This window comes from Crinia signifera, chromosome 19, assembly GCF_055691185.1.
Source record: "Crinia signifera chromosome 19, ASM5569118v1, whole genome shotgun sequence".
Lineage (NCBI taxonomy): Eukaryota > Metazoa > Chordata > Amphibia > Anura > Myobatrachidae > Crinia > Crinia signifera.
The window spans coordinates 64,045,417-64,062,112 of NC_139226.1; positions in this window are offsets into that span (position 1 = coordinate 64,045,417).

Genomic DNA, 16,696 nt, shown 5'->3' on the forward strand with positions numbered 1-16,696 from the left:
GAGCAGGCTTCCACGGTGTAGAAGTCTCTGGATAAATCCCCCCCCCCCCCTCCTTTCTTTTTCTTCTCTTCTCTCTTTCTCTATCTGTTCTCACTATTACGTTTCTTACTTTCTTCTTAAACAATGTACATCTTTCCTTGTTTGGCAAGAAGAGCTTACCTTGATATACCAATGTTTGTCTGATAATTATAGTCTCATTATAATTTGTTTCAGAAATATTGCACACAATTTTTGTAATTGTCTTTTATTGCTGTTTTTCTGAAAGTGCATCGCATTGTAACATTTCAAAGATGTTCTGTACTCTTCTTTAATAAAAATTGATTGCACAAAAAAAGAATAGGAGGGGAGAAGGGGGAAGGGAGAGGATGGGGGATGAATGTAAAAGCAGGGAAGAAGAGGAAAAAAGGAAGGCAAACCAGTTTTGTATTAATGTAGAACTAGAGTACAGAATTAAGCTCAACGGCATCATTTAGGCCCTCGGGGTGGATTGTATGCACCTGGAACATCCAAAATACTTCCTGTTTACTGAGCTTTTTTTCTGTGTTTTAAAACGCAGTATGAGACAGCGCTATGCGTCTCACGTGCGTTCCACTGCAGATCCCGGAAGTACACAGCCGGAAGTCAGAAGACGCCGGCTGTGTAAACAAGAATAAGAAAAGAAACATGCTTTTTACGGCATAGCACTGCTCGTTTTTTAATGTAATAACTCTATTCTAAATGTAATCTGTCTCCTGCTCCTATGAAGGTCCATATGTAACTGTTTTGTATTTTTAGAAATCCAATATTGTTTGCACAGGTGCATATGTTTTACTAATTGATATGGGTATATATACCCCCACCCTCAGCCTGATAAAGCTACCTTGAAAAAGCTGCTCCTAAGCAGTGAAACGCGTTGGCCAGGCTACCCAGCCACCCCCCCCCCCCCCATCCTGCTGCTAATCCAGACATCACCTTGGCAAAAGAAAACTACATTATTTCTACCACAGAGGAGAACCAGACCGGGACATCCACCCACCAACCATTTTCATTGGAGTACCCACCTTTGAAGGAACGCCACCTATCTAAGGTACTTACCTATGGTCTAATGCGGAACCCTACATTACAGAGAATCCAAATCAAGGACATCTACCATCCTTGTTCTTATTTGGAGGACACTCTGCAAAGGGATTCCATGTCCCAGTGTCTAGAAGGACTATTCCATCGGTCACATTCTCCCTCTCCACTTGCCAGAGAATAAGGTGATAGCATCCAGTACTGGACAAAGCTTTTTCAAATCTCCCATTTTTTGCATTTTTAACCCCCCCTTGCAATTGCACCACTTTTTAAAGTATTGTATGTTTAAATAAACTAGTATTGCAACTTTTTATACTAATCCTTGTTCTGTCATCAATTCTGCGCAATCTCTCCCCAATTGTTCCAATGTGACTAAGGGGCTGTTTTACCAAAATGTTGCTATAAGATACATTTTTGTATTCAGTTTATAATGAAAGGGCAGTGCATCGTGGTTAGTGAGATCTTACTGATCTACCAGGCCAGTTTCTACAATAAACAAATCTGTGTGTGCATGGGTATGGGTCATTGGGTCAACCAATAATAGGTCAACATACACTAAAGGTCAACATGGCTTAGGTCAACACCTGAAATAGGTCAACATGCCTAAGGTTGACATGGATGGAAGGTCAACACAAGCATTAGGTTGACAATGGCTTGGCCAAGATTGAATACCCCCTATATATTATAGACACAAATCTTTAGAAACTAGGGGGTACATTTACTAAGATGGGAGTCCTATTGAAAATAGGATGTTGCACATGATAACCAATCATATTCCTCTTCTTATTTCTTTAGCACCTTTTAGAAGATAATAGATATAATCTGATTGGTTGCTATGGGCAACATCCCATGTAGAATTCCCATTTAAGTAAATTTACCACCAGGAGTGCAACCGAACTGACAATTACAGTAGCTAATGAAATGATGGTGCTTTATAATCCGTTACATTAATGTAAATGTTAGGCAGCTGGAATGAATATCTTTAAACTTGGTAATAATAGTATTATAAAATAACAGTGGATAAGAGGTGATAGTAATCTGAGGTAATCTGAATTTTGAACTGTAATCCAAAACTGCTGTGTGACTAGCAACAGGTTCACCTTATAATATTATTATTATTATTATTTTTATTATTTTTATTATTATCATTATTTTATTTATAAGGCGCCACAAGTGTTTCACAGCGCCGTACAAAGGAACAGTACAGGGAGACAAAACTTGGCATAACATTGAATAAATAACAAAAATAGAGTACAAATAAAGAGCGCCACAGTTCAATACACATTACAGCTTAAATATAAGTAGTGAGCAGCGGTGTAGCTAGGTGCCATGGTGCCCGGAGCAAGGGCATATTTCGCGCCCCCCCCCCTACCCCGCTAATGAATTGGGGGCGTGGCTAACATGTGTTTGCATGTTACATTTGAAAATAAAAAAATAAAAAAATAAGACACTATATAAGACGCTGTAACGGAATCTGCTGCGCTATATAAGACGCTGTAATGGAATCTGCTGCGCTATATAAGACGCTGTAACGGAATCTGCTGCGCTATATAAGACGCTGTAACGGAATCTGCTGCGCTATATAAGATGCTGTAACGGAATCTGCTGCGCTATATAAGACGCTGTAACGGAATCTGCTGCGCTATATAAGACGCTGTAACGGAATCTGCTGCGCTATATAAGACGCTGTAACGGAATCTGCTGCGCTATATAAGACACTGTAACGGAATCTGCTGCGCTATATAAGACGCTGTAACAGAATCTGCTGCGCTATATAAGACACTGTAACGGAATCTGCTGCGCTATATAAGACGCTGTAATGGAATCTGCTGCGCTATAGAAGACGCTGTAACGGAATCTGCTGCGCTATATAAGATGCTGACAGCTGTAAATAAATATATATACAGCACAGCAGGGCAGCAGCAGATGCCAGAGAGATTCACTCTCCCCCCCCCCCCCTCCCCCAGGACCCACGAATCCCCCAAACCCCAAGTTTATTACTATGCTTATTAACATCGTTAATTAGCTGTAAAAAAAAAATAATAATAATAAATCCACCTTGAATAATGATAGCAGGGCGGCACAGGCAGCAGCAGAAACTTTATGTTACTGTCATCCTCACTGTCACCCCACTGGTGCTGTTACTGTTGTCCTCAATGTCCCCCCGCTGGTGCTGTTACTGTCCTTACTGGTGCTGTTACTGTCGTCCTCCTCTTTCTCCTCACCAGCGCTTGGGATGGCTGTGGCTGATGACGGAGGAGGGAGTGAGAGGCAGGCGAGGCAGGCGAGTCTGGAGTGCTGCTGCGCTGCCCGGAAGCCGGTCCGAGCAGCAGCAGCAGCAGCGATTTACATTGGAGTGAGTCTGCCGTCCAAGCGTCACCGACCGGGCGAGCAGGACGCAGGCGCCGGGCAGGAGGCAGGCGCAGGGCAGCCACCGGCGCACACTGCCCGTTAGTACAGGACAGGTTAGCATGATGATCTTGTGCACTGTGTGCAGGGATCATTTTTGCGGAGGGGGGCGGGCCGCCAGCGCCATTCAACCAATCAGCGCCCGGAGCAGGAGCTCCGGTGGCTCCGCCCTCCCTACGCCTCTGGTAGTGAGGACTCAATTAACATACTATAATACCCCTTTTACACCAAAAGTTGGACCCGGGATATTGCCTCTCCAGTCTGGGGCAGGGCGTGGTGTAAATGGTCTAAAAAAAATAAAACAGGTACTGTTGCCCGGGAATCTGACCCGGCAAATGTTCAGGGTCGGACACGGGGCTTATCCGGGGCTCAGGGTGGTGTAAATGGTAATTATCCGGGTTATTTGGCGTGGAGAAGGGCGCGTAGAGCTGATTGGTGCTTCTGCGGCTCTGGCTCATTATGGGGTTTATTCTAATTCATTCTTTCTGACAAAATCCTTCTTAGATGGACAAAACCATGTGCACTGCAGGGGGGCAGATGTAACATGTGCAGAGAGAATTCGATTTGGGTGAGTTTTTTTTGTTTCTGTGCAGGGAAAATACTGACTGCATGATTGTACACTGCAATATAGATCTCACTTTGAAGAAAAACCCCACCCAAATCTAATTCTCTCTGCACAAGTTACATCTGCCCCACCCGCAGTGCACATGGTTTTGTCCATCTAAGAAGGATTTTGTCAGAAAGAATGAACTAGAATAACCCCCTATGTCATCTGCTGGAGACCTGCACATGGAGCAGCGCAGCAGAAGCGGCGTTACCACGCTGTTTGCAGCCTGTACCCTACACTACAGCAACAGTCTGTGCTGGAAGCACTCTCCCCAGTGAATTTACAGCTTCATCTGCAGCAACACACGCTGGCTGTCACACAGTGTGTCCCAGTGTGTTACAAGTTTGTATTCATACGCATCTTCATCTTTCTTTATGAGAATGCATTACATCTAAAAAGATTCCAATGCATGATGATTTTATGCATAATTTCAGCTTAATAAAGCAAAAAACTCTAAGAGGGTCATGTTCCATTTGTTGTGACCTCATCATCAACAGGCCAAAAATCCATTTTTTTATGACAGCAGCAAGGGAAGGCAGGGCTGATCCGTTTTTAGTGTAAAAGGGCATTACCCGGGAATAACCTGGATTGAAGTGCAGTGTAAATGGGGTCTGAGGCAGGGCATGCCCTGGCAATTTCCAGTGTTCAATTTCCCAGGTCCTACTCTGCATTCTGGTGTAAAAGTGGTATAAGAGGCTTGAGGCCAGTGATGGAGATGAGTATGACAAAGATGGTCACTGAGTGTTGGAGTATAGGAGAGCTGTGAGTGAAATGTGAAGAGAAGTGGGCTTTGACAACAGGAGGAAAGAGGGCCCTGCTCGGAGGAGTTTACAATCTAGTAGATCTAGTAGCATCTATACTTGTTGATGCAATTGTAGTTGAGATCTTTGATCTGTTGCACACATATGCCGGGTTGGGATCATTTGGTCTACAGCATGTTGGTCGACAAGCATTAGGTCGACATGGGAAATTGTCATGGGTCAAGGTCGTCATGGTTTTAGGTCGGCATGGCTTTAGGGTGACAGGTCATTCAGTCGACAAAAGCATTAGGTCGACATGGTCTAGGTCGACAGTCAAAAGGTCGACATTGGGTTTTTCACAGTTTTTTACCCGAATGTCGACACAGTCGGCATGGACACAGTTTGAAGTGCGCCGCATCACCTCACATCGCTCGCTGTGCTCGCAATGCTTCGGGCACGGTGCATCGCTGCCCTTGGCACACTATTTGGCACACACATGAAATACCACCTGTCAGCACATGTAGGCTCCAAAAACAGTGAAAAACCCCATGTCGACCTAGACAATGTCGACCTAATGCTTGTGTCGACCTAATGATCTGTCGACCTAAAGTCATATCGACCTAGAAACATGTCGACTTTGACCCATGTCAACCTAGAACCATGTCGACCTATCTCCATGTCGACCTAATGGTATCGACCATCATGCTGTAGACCAAATGACCGTATCCCCATATGCTGCACTCATGCTAACACTAAGCTCACAGATTTTTGGGACTGCACACAAAAATATCCCTCTTCAGAGAGAAATCCTAAAGGGAAGATGGGCCAACCCCACATTACACCAGTATGTCCACGGGTCTCTGGAATGATGTTAGATATTATTTCAACGTTTTCATTTCCAAGAGCTATAACCGGGACAGAGGAGCAACATCAGAACAGTATTCAATACTGCCCCACGCGCAGTATTCAGCTTCTTACTAATCCTGTCCTGGCTCTGAGTAAAAGAAGTGCCATGCACTATGTACTAAATAATCCCGACAGGACCAACTGCATTTGTTAACCTCAGAAAGATATTATTTACATTCTTATTATTTAGGTTCACATATTCCTTAGGTACATTTCCAATTACTTGAGTTTAAGCCCTGTAACAGTCTAACTGAATTGCATTTCCCAGCAACAGCAATAGGGATTGTAAAACAGACTATTTTCTATTGAGATCTACTGCCCTCTGGTGCATAAGAAGCAGAATGCAACCAATCATTCACAATAGTTTGTACATTTACAGTATGTTTATGAATAGGAATTGGAGATGAGCACCAGGGCCGAAGATTTGGATTTGGATTCGTCGCCTGGATTTGGATTTGGCTTTGGATTTTTTTTGAAAAATGATCAAAAAACGCCCAAATCACATAACTTTTGCATTTTTTGGTCCTAAAGTAATATTATCCTCAATAACGTTAATTTCCAGTCCTTTCCAGACAATTTTGACCACTTTACACCTCACAATATTGTTTTTAGGGCAAAAGGTTGCACCGAAGTTAGCTGGATAACTATGCTAAGCCACACAGGCCACAGCCACACAGGAGTGGCACTGCAGCTGCAGACAGGATAGCAGTTTGAAAAACTAGGTACCAAAAAGCATCAGTTTAAAACCCCTATCTGGCTTGATCGTGTTTACGATGTGCAGCCGAGGAGCAGTGGGCGTTTCGTGCAGCACTGAGTTGTTCTGCAAGAGTGTATCTGTTTTTGTCAGTTTAAAACCCAATAAGCCCCCTAAAGTACATGCCAACAGTATATACCTACAGTATATACTATGGGTGCACTACACACAAAGAATGAATTAAAGACGAGAAAAATGTATTAAGATTTTTTTAATTTAATTTGTTTTTAATGCGCAGCTTGTATAACGCTGCTTGGAGGCCGAACAATCACACACCCACCTTCTGACAGTATATATTATGGGTGCAGTACACACAAAGAATGAAGAAAGACAAGAAAAATTGATTATGGTTTTTTTTTAAATTTAATTTGTTTTTAATGCGCAGCTAACAGCTGCGTAAAGGTCGAACCTTCTGACAGTATACTATGGGTACAGTACACACAAACAATGAAAAAAGAAGAGAAAAATTGATTTGGATTTTTTAACTTTAATTTAATTTGTTTTTAATGTGCGGCTAACAGCTGCATGCAGGCCAAACAAATGCACCTTCTGACAGTATACTATGGGTGCAGTACATACAAACAATATAGAAGAGAAAAATTGATTTGGATTTTTTTTACTTTAATTATTTTTAATGTGCAGCTTGTATAACACTGCATGGACGCAGAACAATCACAAATGGAACTTGTGGTGTATACTATTGGGGTGCAGTATACAGCAAAAAAATAAAGAACAGCAAAATTGTATTTTTATTATATTGTATTTTTTTTTAATGGACGGGCCTTGGATTACACTGCGTGGACCGTGGAGGCAGAACAATCACACACTGAACTTGTTTGGCTTCTGACAGTAGTACAGATGGGGCCGGGCTCTTCTTTGCTGGCGAATCGCCAGAATGTCACCGCTGGCGATCCGCCAGCAGCCCGGCTCGCCATCTGACTGAGACACACGCGCATCTCAGTTTCTGTCGGCGGGGCGATGGGAACCCTGTCTGCCTCCGTTCAGGGAGACGGACAGGGTTAGGGGGGGGGTGCAGGGAGGCGGTGGGGACCCCGGGTGACCACCGACAAGCCAGCGGTGACCCGGGGGAAGCGCCGTCGGAAGGGGACGTGCGTGCATCTCGTGCGCGCGCGTCCCCTTTCGCTGTACAGATGGCGGATGGCGGCTGGCGTCGCCATCACCATCCCCTGCAATGATGAGACTTGCCCCATCTGTATATGGTGTATTGGATTGCAGTGCCCACACACCACAATAAAAAAAAAAAATTAACAAAAGCTGACTTACAGTCTGCCTGTGTACTACTTTACCCCACTACACTGACTGACAGCCTGCCTTAGACATGACCAATACAATTACAATATAATTAAGTATATTTAATTATATATATAATATTAATATATATAATCCTTGCTTACATAATTATGTAAGCATGGATGTTTATGTAAGCCCCTTTTATTACCATTCATTGTAGTAGGGGGGTTGGGATTGGGTGGGGAAAGTTCAATTAATGAGTGCAGATGCATTTAATGGTCATTACATAGGCTGTGGCCGAATAGGCTGTGTGCATGGTTTAGCTGTGTGCATAATAGTTTTGAAGTGCATCATTTTTAAAGTGCGGCATAATTTAAATATAACTGTGGCGTTATACTGGCGTTACACTGAAGTGAAACAGAAGGACAGAAGCAACAACTGAGAAAACCAAAGACTGCTTTGAGTGAGTTTAATTTCTTCTCACAACATACTACCTGTGGCTGCTTAATCTGGCAATTCAACCATAATATCATAATTTTTACATCTGCAAACAACTTTTACTATCACTGTTAATGCTTGTATTTGCACTGTCAGTTTTGAAAATGCCAAGCTGTACCTCTAATGCCCTCACCTCTCCTGCTCTTCCATTGATTTTAGGTGTCCCCCAAAATTTTATTCTTGGCCCTCTTCTTCTCTATCTGTATACATCCTCTCTGGGTGAGCTTATTTGCTCACTTGACTTCCACTATCACATCTATGCTGATAACACTGAAATCTACCGATCCTTTCCTGACCGCTCTCCCTCTATCCTCACTCATATCTCCAACTGTCTCTCTGCTGTCTACTCCTGGATGACCCAGCTCTTTTTTAGACTTAAAATATCAAGGACTAAGCTGACCTCTTCCCACCCTCCTGCATAAAACCCGACCATCTCTCATCCTAACCTGTTTATGCTCACCTCTCCCCCTTCTGTGTCACCCCTGTCTGTCTAACCCTCCCTTTTTAGAATGTAAGCTCTCACGAGCAGGGCCCTCTCTCCTCTTGTGCCTTTCTTAGAATATATAAACCTCTGCCACCCTGATGATTGCTTCAGTGTCCTGTCCCCTGATACAACTATCCATATTTACCATGTACTTGTCCTAAACTGTCTTGTACTGTAATTTGTTATGTGTTTTTGCTCATAACTATGCTCTGTAAAGCGCTGCGGAATCTGTATGCGCTATATAAGAAACTGTTAATAAATAAATAAATAAATAAATAATCCAGCACACAGACCCCTCTGCAGTCTGCACAGCACAAACCCCTCTGCACTGTACAAACCCCTCTATCGAGTCTGCACTGACTGCACTGCCACAAACTCCTCTGCACAGCACAAACCCCTCTGCACTACACAACACCCCTCTACACTGCACAAACCCCTCTAGTCTGCACTGCACAACACCCCTCTGAGTCTGCACAGCACAAACCCCTCTGCAGTCTGCACTGCACAACACCCCTCTGTCTGCACTGCACAGCACCCCTCTGCACAACAACACCCCTCTGCACACTAATGATTGATGACAAGTTAGTGATTGATGACAAGTTCAAGTTCAACACCCCTACACAACGCCCAGACCCGCCACGAGCAGAGCTGTGCGCAGTTGTAAGCGTGTCTGTGAAATGGCACCAAATTCTCAGGACTCCGAGCTATCATAGACTAGGCTTCTCACGAGAATTCGATGCCAGATTCCCGCATTCGACCGCCCTCGGGTTTCCGAACGAAGCCAGAAACTCACGAGCGTGGCTCGCAGGACATCAGGCCGGCTATGTTTGGAGCGGTTTGGATTCCACGGAATCCAAACCACTCATCTCTAATAGGATTTACAGAAATTCCCAACGATTAGAGGGATTGTGTTCTTGAATGATAATATTAAGCTTTAATTGGTTTACTGTTTTTCACATTCTTCTGCAATGTTGGTGGGGGCCTGTGTGCAGCTTCCGAGTGGGCCCCTCCTCTCCGATGGTGCAGTAGACTCTGGCATTGTGTCCAAGTCTACTCTGCATGTGCAGGTGCAGGTCTCCGGGAACATGGCACCTGTGGCACATTAATGGTGATATGTCTATTGCACATGTGACATTTTTGCCATTGCGCTACCAGCGCAGAGCCCACGGAGAGGTGAGTATAATTCCATGGTGGCATGGTGTGTGGGACCCCTGGAATCAGCACTGTATACCTTACACCAATTAAGCATACACCAGTGTGGTGTATACAATAACATTTTATGGAAGTGTTGCATTTTGTATAGCATCCAAAATTTATATAATGCATATTGGATGTATGTTTTTTTGTCATGTGCTTATGGTGTAATTTTCAGACATAAATAGATATCCATACATAAATATATATATTAGATAGTTATGACATAAATAGATGCAAAAGCACACAAAGACTTATCCTTATGTGTTGTTCCATCTAAGCATGCCAAATGGGTAAAAACTGGATCGGACAGGCCCCCCGGGATGCTGGACCGAAACGGCTTCATTCATCAACTTCTGTAATTCTGGAGTTTGTAGTGTGCCCATCTGATGGAGCTGCTCTGGCACCTGTCACCAGGAAGAGGAGAAGGTGGAAAATACAGCCTCCCTGCATGGTCCGGGCATGTAATAAAAACTGACACAGTCCGGACCACAAGGGGATTATATCACCCGGACAAGACACCAGACCTGGACAAGACCCCGGTCCGGCATTCCAGGGTATTGTCCGGGTCCGGTTTTTACTTAGTCCCCAACCAAGCTGGGATGCAGAGATGCATGGCCAGGCCTTCAGATAGCTGGAATGGCCTGTCAGGCCATCTGTCCGGCTGTGTATATATTTGCTAAATGATAGATAGATAGATAGATAGATAGATAGATAGATAGATAGATAGATAGATAGATAGATAGATAGATAGATAGATAGATAGGCAGTTAGATATATAGATACATACTGTATTTATATAAATAGAGTACATCCATATATAACTCACTACTATAGATCAATGGCATTGGCCAGAGCTATCTCACTGTATTGTACAGATAGTATGTTTCATGTTTTAAGCGCAATTTGGGGGCATATTACTTTACTTACCACCAGAATTATTCTGTTGCGTGTGATATGTAAAATAGGGCCTTATTCTATTTCACTCTTAGAGGCAAATTCCTTCTCAGATGGACAAAACCATGTGCACTGCAGGGGGGCAGATGTAACAGGTGCAGAGAGAGTTAGATTTGGTGTAGTTATTTTGTTTCTGTGCAGGGAAAATACTGACTGCTTTATTTTTACACTGCAATATTGATCTCACTTTGAATAAAAACCACACCCAAATCTAATTCTCTCTGCACATGTTATATCTGCCCCCCTGCAGTGCACATGGTTTTGTCCATCTAAGAAGGAATTTGTCTCTAAGAGTGAACTAGAATAAGGCCCATAGTACCATTGTTTTTTCCAAAAAGGGTGACGCGAAAAAAACAAACTGCTGTGTGTTTTATGTTTCCTTCCACCCTGTGAGTTAGGGTATGCCCATCTCTTCTCTCCCCCTCCTGTTATTATCTCTTGTTGTATTTCATCTCTGCACATACAGTATACTTTACGTCATCACGAGATCCATCTGTGGCTAAGAAACCTGATATACAGTATTGCGTAACGGAAAGGGAAAAATAATAGAAAGAATAAACAACTAACTCCATACAGTACCTTTAACTACAGTCTATTTTGGTCTTTGTCGATTAGATTGTTGAAAGCTTGTAAGTCAGTTATTCTTTTGATGAATAATGTGAACGTTTCACTGTTTTCAAGATTTAAAGGTAACTCATTTATATCAGAAAAGTTTATGAAGCTGTTGTGAGCACAAAATGATTCCAGGAGTGTTTAAATGTCCAGTCGGTATAGTTAGCCTAGCGGTTTGTGAACTGTAGAGAACAGCTGCAAGCAGTGATAGCTCTCTGGCTAAAGACCAAAGAGGTGTCATATTAGGAGCTGAGGATGGAATCAGCTATTCAGCAAATGGACCATTTACTCACTGAATTTCCATGCAACTTGATTCTACAGAATGTGTGTGAAATCTGTCGTGTCTAAGCAACGCGATATTACTGTATGTGAAGGCCAGATTATGCTTCAGTCTTCTTCATGGACATAAAAATCAGTTGTACTCGGTGGCACTAACCGACAATGCATGATTATCTATAAATGCTTACTGCTCTTATACAGCAGCATTATTGTACAAAGCATTTGTAAATATTTAGTCTTCATGTGGGAGGAAACATGAGTACATTGTCTATAGCAGGCATGTTCAAACTTCGGCCCTCCAGCTGTTGAGCTACAAGTCCCATCATGCCGTGCCATAGTTTTGGTATTAGGGAATGAGAAAAACTGGGATGTATAGTTTCACAAGAGCTGGAGGCCATGAGTTTGGACATGCCTTGTTTATAGACTATATATTTGTCCATTTATTAACAGTCAAACCCAAGCGCTGTATATTTTCTTTTCTTGATACACATTTGGCCAATGTATGTTATGCTGTTGGTAACCATTTGCAGATAGTTCTGTTTTCTAGGAGATACAATTGGAAGGACCTGGGATTGCAGGAAACCCTTTCTTAGTACCAGCGAAATCAGTGTCTTTGAGTGTTTGGCCCAGGTAAACTTTTGTTAGGTACATTTTGTTAGTAAAGTGTATATATAGGGGTACATATATATCCTGCTTCTGTTTATTTAATATATACTATAAGTTGCAAGAAATTGAGTCTGATGACCGCAAGAAACACAAAAAAATAACCCTATTGCATGTTCTCTATTTGGTATGCTTTACATTGTTATCTCTTCTTTAACGCTACTTAAAATAAGTAACAGTGACAAAACCCTGAGTGACCTAGAAAAGGCCATAGACCTCTGGGTACCATGGAATTTAGGGTTTACCAAGCATTGTGACACTAAAGCAGGGGGACACTCAGAAAGGTATTCGACTACAATAGTTTCAGGCAGCCCGTAGGTTGGTTTGCAGAAGGATGGGATCACAGTCTTGGCTTAATGACCTAGGACTGGCTATGAATTGAATATAGAAGCTTGTGTAGAATCTAAAAGGACTTGTGGTGGGATAGTGGCACAGTCAAAACAGCTGCTTAATTTTTGCTATTCCACCAAACCGTCAGTGATGCCCATTGGTTATAAAACAACAACAAAGCCACCACTTAGTAAATATAGCCTTTTGGCTTATCTTGACCTTTGTTATTCCTCACCGTTGACTTTCCAAGCAGTATACTTAAGTTTAAAAGCTTCTCAAACATCTGGTAAAAATAAAGGCACAACAAATTCTAATATGTTTGTTATATTTTGTGCCTGCTGCTATAAAATGACAGATTGAGGTTTCATAAATGTAGATTTATAGCATGTAAACTATACAGTACTACTGAGATTAAGGGTAGTATATGGTCTCTTGAAGAGTTAAATGCGGTACAATCAAGTTCAAGTGGATCAAGTTTCCCATCACTGTACTTCACATTCCATCAGAGGACTTGCAGAGCAGTAAAGCTGCCCTGTGCAATATATATATATATATATATATATATATATATAGATGCTGTGGTTGGCGGCACTCTACTTGATAATAAATAAAGACAGAAGACCTTGTGGTTATCCCGACGTTTCAAGCCTTTCCAGGCTTTTTATCAAGGTGCAAGAGACAATGAGACATGTGTTACAAACATACCTTTATAGTGATCTGCGCCGTCCACCTGCCTCCCCGGCGTCAGCCCGGCGAGTAGAATGACGTCACCAAGTAGCGTCGGCCGTTGAGGCCGTGGAGGGATCACCTGATCAACCCTTCTGTCACTACAAAAAAACAAACAAACAATCAAATGACATATACACTACATAATTGACATTGTACCAAACAAGACATACAATTTCTCCAAAAAACAGTGAAAGAAATAGTGAAACAATGATTAAAACATGGAAAGCACATTAGCGCTGAATATAAAAGAACCAGCGTTGTTTAGGCTAAGTCACGTATCACTTGCTACAAAGTGACTTACTGAATTAATAATTAGCACCAATCCCAAACGAACCTACACACTGAGCAATACCATAGATTCTCTGAGATAAGATGTGGAGCCTGCTACAACATTAAAGTGTACAGTGCATATGATCTACAAGAAATATGATAAACCGGCATGTTCGTTGAGCCCCCGGGGGGCCAACGTATCTAGCCGGTGTATCCAGCGGCTCTCCGCTCTGCACAGCGCCAGACCTCTGTCACCCCCTCTTTTGGGCTTGGGGATCTGCTCTATGATCCAATGTCTTAGTGAAGCTAATGAGTGGCGCGCCGTGGCAAAGTGCCGTGCCACCGGCTGCTCACTCATGCCAGTAAGAAGGGCATGTTTAATTGCCGATCTATGGGCTGCAGCCCTTTCCCTGAATGTTCTAATGGTTTTGCCTACGTAGTGTTTACCGCACGTGCAGCTGATCATATACACTACGTAGGCAGATGTGCAAGTGACCCTTTGCCTGATCTTAAATGGCTTCCCTGAGAAGGGATGATGGAACTGGTCACCTACTACCATATACGAACATGTGGTACACCCACTGCATTTAAAGCACCCCGATTTGGGAGGGCCAAAAAACATTGGGGTCAATCCTGTTGACACAGTGTCGACAATGGGCGGTATTCAATGAGCCAGAATCGTTGGTCACAGTGATCCAGATTTATCATTCGCCTGCCAATCGCCGGTTTTTAGCTGTGAATCGCCATGCATGGGGATTCGTGGGGAGTCGCCAAGTCACCCTATTCAACGTGGCTGAGAATCGCCGGCCCTAACGGCGATTCTCAGCCATACCGGCGTTTCCCTATACAGCCGCATTAATGTAGTCAGTTGTTTAAAAAAATGCAGAGAAATGCAAGAAAAAAGCAAATTACCCTGGACAAACGCTTCCCATACAGCATACGGCAAACGCTGGGTAATCTGCTCAAAGGGCAAACGAAGGAGTGAGGTGGGGAGGAGAATCATGGGTAAGTGAGGTGCACCATGGGTAAGAACAGTGCTTTGTGGGAGAAAAAAAAAATACCTGAAAAAATTAAATATATATTTGTATAGCACTTCTACGACCATGACATCACACAAGGGCAGCAAATAATAATACATTAGACTTGCATAGTTAAATAGAACACTTAAAACCAATTATTTCACATGTTCCTATAAAAGTTCACCAGAAAAAGATGACGAGGGACACTCGGTGAGGAACGGCGATATGAAAGAAGAAAAAGGAATCGCCAACTTCTCATTGAATACACTTTTGGCGATTCCCCTCAACTACCGTCGATTCCCCATGTAAAATCCTATAGACAAAAAACGGCGATTTGGAGAGAATAACATTTGGCGATTGCTGCTTCATTCACCGGTCGTCATCGGCGATTTCAGCTCATTGAATAGGGTGATTCGCATTTGGGGCTCCAAAAATCACCGTCAGACACGATAAAAACACAGAATCGCCATAAAACTTGGCGATTCCGGCTCATTGAATACCGCCCACTGTCATTTTTGACAAGATAATCTTTTAAATTTTTCCCCCGTGTGTAGGCACACATGAGTTGTGAATCCTGGAGGCTTAATGACCTAGGACTGGCTATGAATTGAATATAGAAGCTTGTGTAGAATCTAAAAGGACTTGTGGTGGGATAGTGGCACAGTCAAAACAGCTGCTTAATTTTTGCTATTCCACCAAACCGTCAGTGATGCCCATTGGTTATAAAACAACAACAAAGCCACCACTTAGTAAATATAGCCTTTTGGCTTATCTTGACCTTTGTTATTCCTCACCGTTGACTTTCCAAGCAGTATACTTAAGTTTAAAAGCTTCTCAAACATCTGGTAAAAATAAAGGCACAACAAATTCTAATATGTTTGTTATATTTTGTGCCTGCTGCTATAAAATGACAGATTGAGGTTTCATAAATGTAGATTTATAGCATGTAAACTATACAGTACTACTGAGATTAAGGGTAGTATATGGTCTCTTGAAGAGTTAAATGCGGTACAATCAAGTTCAAGTGGATCAAGTTTCCCATCACTGTACTTCACATTCCAGTTCTATGGGGTCACTTACAATGCGGCGTACCCGCCCCATAGAACTGGAGTCGACGCTGTCGACCATGGTAGAGAAATTTAAACAACGGGGGTACCAACTCCAGGATTTACTTAGAGCCAAGGAGAGGGCTCAGGCATTAACCAGGGAGCAGGCACTCAAGGGTGCCAAAACTCAAAAGCAAGATAAATTCATCTGGGTAAACTCGTACCATCCCAAAAGTAGTGCCATTAATAAAATGGCTAAAAATCACTGGCCTATCATTCGCACGGATCCATCCTTGAAATCCCTCCAGGATTCACAACTCATGTGTGCCTACACACGGGGGAAAAATTTAAAAGATTATCTTGTCAAAAATGACATTGTCGACACTGTGTCAACAGGATTGACCCCAATGTTTTTTGGCCCTCCCAAATCGGGGTGCTTTAAATGCAGTGGGTGTACCACATGTTCGTATATGGTAGTAGGTGACCAGTTCCATCATCCCTTCTCAGGGAAGCCATTTAAGATCAGGCAAAGGGTCACTTGCACATCTGCCTACGTAGTGTATATGATCAGCTGCACGTGCGGTAAACACTACGTAGGCAAAACCATTAGAACATTCAGGGAAAGGGCTGCAGCCCATAGATCGGCAATTAAACATGCCCTTCTTACTGGCATGAGTGAGCAGCCGGTGGCACGGCACTTTGCCACGGCGCGCCACTCATTAGCTTCACTAAGACATCGGATCATAGAGCAGATCCCCAAGCCCAAAAGAGGGGGTGACAGAGGTCTGGCGCTGTGCAGAGCGGAGAGCCGCTGGATACACCGGCTAGATACGTTGGCCCCCCCGGGGGCTCAACGAACATGCCGGTTTATCATATTTCTTGTAGATCATATGCA